The sequence below is a fragment of the Oryzias melastigma genome, unplaced genomic scaffold, assembly GCF_002922805.2.
Source record: "Oryzias melastigma strain HK-1 unplaced genomic scaffold, ASM292280v2 sc00216, whole genome shotgun sequence".
In the NCBI taxonomy this organism is placed as follows: Eukaryota; Metazoa; Chordata; class Actinopteri; order Beloniformes; family Adrianichthyidae; genus Oryzias; species Oryzias melastigma.
Window position 1 is genome coordinate 159,955 of NW_023416882.1, and position 2,754 is coordinate 162,708.

General features: G+C 39.1%; 2 long non-coding RNA genes across 2 annotated transcripts in view; one reads left to right on the forward strand and one right to left on the reverse strand.

The window, feature by feature from the left end:
* The first annotated feature begins 1,163 nt into the window (after positions 1-1,163).
* LOC118598229 lies at positions 1,164-2,341 on the forward strand. The gene is made up of 2 exons (XR_004947344.1): positions 1,164-1,220; positions 1,738-2,341. It is a non-coding gene; the product is annotated as an uncharacterized LOC118598229 (long non-coding RNA).
* The window catches only part of LOC112140818, a 3,707-nt gene continuing 3,033 nt past the window's right edge, over positions 2,081-2,754 (reverse strand). The window contains exons 3-4 of the long non-coding RNA XR_002918262.2: positions 2,375-2,571; positions 2,081-2,279 (exon numbers count right to left, since the gene is read on the reverse strand). This is a non-coding gene — a long non-coding RNA (uncharacterized LOC112140818). The remainder of the gene's footprint in view (positions 2,280-2,374; positions 2,572-2,754) is intronic.

Genomic DNA, 2,754 nt, shown 5'->3' on the forward strand with positions numbered 1-2,754 from the left:
AGCTGAACGTCATGGAATAAGGAGGGAATTATTGTACTTCCTTTATAAATGTCAGGTTATCACGTGAACCTACGTGAGTTTTGTGAGGTCTGCAACAGAGCTTGTGGCTGCAACCATCCCTCAGCCAATGGTAGTCATCTGCCATAGATACACCACTCCAACATAGCATCTGAACTGTGACGTTTGCCTTTTGATATGAATGTCATGAAGTTCAGAACCAGACTGACAGCTGAGCATTTAAATGGCTCCATCAGAGTAAACCTCAGTGGATCCACTCCAGCTTACAGCTCTGGTTGAATCTATGCAGGACCAGACTTCTCACTGACAGAATCTGATTTGAAAGTTTTCAACACAAAACATCTTTTGTTTTAACTTCACTGTTTTCAGTTGTTTGGTGTAAACATTTGAAATGTGAATAACAGTTAACAAACATAAAGTAGCTCCCCAGCTATTGCATTATTTAAAGTATCTCAGTGAGCATGAAAGGTCGGAGACCTCTCCTTTAGTTGAGGTCCACTTGCAGACTAAATCAATGATATATTGGCGTTCTATGGAGAAAAAAACTCAGTTTTCTTTATTATACTTTTTATGAATAAGAAATAACTTCTATAAATCAACAACTTTTTTTCATTAATTTTTCACCATCCGTAAAATATTTAATGGCATTTTTAAAACTAAATTTCTTATAGCAGCTTTTTAATTTAAAAAAAATACATTTTTCAGAAACCAGAAGCTTAGAAATATTGAACAGCAACTTTGACCCGTCTCGACCGATCTGTTAAAATATTGTCTGACATTAAACTGGTCCATTGTCTGGAAACAGTTGAGAACCACTGTCCTAAAAGACTTCTAGGATCAGACAGGAACTTTGGGAGCAGCAGAGAGAGACAGAGAGAGGACTCCACCAGAATCCACTGATGAGATTTGAAATGAGATTCTGTAATCTCCTGATAAACATAGATTCAGTTCTGTAATGATGTATCAGACCATAAAATGACTAGAAACTTACTTTAGAACTGACAAGTGCTGTCCAAATCCAGCGGCTGCTTCAAACGCAGCCAGCGAACACGGCCTTCCTTTTCCCAAATTCAAAGATCATTCTGGTGTATCCTGCTATGCTATCCCAAGATGCATTGCGGTCGGCTCCGAAGATTTTTCTCTGGCAACAATGGCGGACGTTGATGCGGGACGCGAAGTCGAGGAAAATTTCACTTTTAAATGTAAGTAAAAACTGTAATCTGATAAATTTAGGTTTTTTAATGATTAACATAAAACATTTTAACGTTATTTTGATCTGAAATGTTAAAGTAGAAGTCCTTATGTAGCAGTCTCGGGTGGTATGCTAGATCCTGCTGCTGTTCTTCGGTCATTCGCTTTTGTTCTTTCTTGATAAAAGCGAAAAAAATTAAAAACCTAATTTTATATCATTTTAGGGACCAAAGAACAGACGGCAGTAATTATAAAGCTCCGGGGTGAAAATGATAATCTTTTACTGGCGCCAAATTTTTTCCATCTGCTTTGGCGAGAGCTCCGTTTCTGATTGACTGAATACACCTGATCCAGGTGAGCAGAAGTAGCTGAAACAGGTTTAGCTGATAAACAAACAGGCATACAAGCTCAATAACAAGAGTTGGTGACTATTACTGTAGATTTTAGTGCTTTTGTGTTTTAATGTGAAACATATTCGAGAGGGATTAAACCTGTCATCTCTTGCTCTTTGTTTTCTGTGTTTTTCAGGACAATCCTGGAGAAAATGGATCTGCTGGAGAAGTACAGCAGTGGGTGAAAGAGAGGAGAGTGAAGAAAGAGAAGGAAGGAGTGAGCCACCGACTGGTAGAAGAAAAATAAGAAGAAACAGTGATGAGCTTCTAGACCCGATCAGAGAGGACATGAGGCAGAAGAGCAGAGCACACGAGAGAGGAGGGAAACTTTTGACTAACTTTAGCCTGCTGGAAAGAATTGCCATTAAATTCATTAGATGTCTGAAAAACTGAAGTTTATATTTGATATATTAAACATTTTTGTTTTTGTTTTATTAATTTAAATAAAGATCTAAATCAAACACAGTGATTGTAATGAATTAATTGTAACTTTTATTTCCAACTATTTACAAAGATAGTCGACAAGGATGGGGGGCTTCAACTGAGACCCGGGCTGAAACTTTCTGGGTGGTGATTGAAACATATTGCAGGATGGTCTGCAGAGAGTTTTAGGATGTAACTTTAATGTAGACTGCATCGTCCATCTTCAGGGTTTGCAGGGCTGGCTGTTGATGGATGCTGCATGACCAAAAATGATCCATAAATATGAGATAATGCATGTACAGGCTTTGGAGAAAAACAATTTGTTTTAAATCTCTTGATTATTTAATTACCTGTTACCAGTAATCAAGGTCTGGTGGTACCTCCCCCAGGGCAGAAACCTCAGCCGGTAGTTGATCCTGTCAGAGAGTACCGCTGGTGACCTCCAAACCAGCTTCCTCCTCATCATCACCTCCACATCTTCCTCTGGAGCCTCGGTGTGGTCAAAACAGAGGCAGATGTTGTGGAGGATGGCACAAGCTGTGACAACCTGCAATATATGCGTTTAAATTTATATAAATATATTCCAAATAATATCGAAAAGCTGCAGTCTGTTCACTTACATGAGGTACAGAAGTGTGATGCAGCTCCAGCACTTTCAGGAGGATGCCGATGTCACTGATCCTGATCAAGGAGGTTCAGGAAGACCGCAGGAGAGTTCCTGTTCACTCTG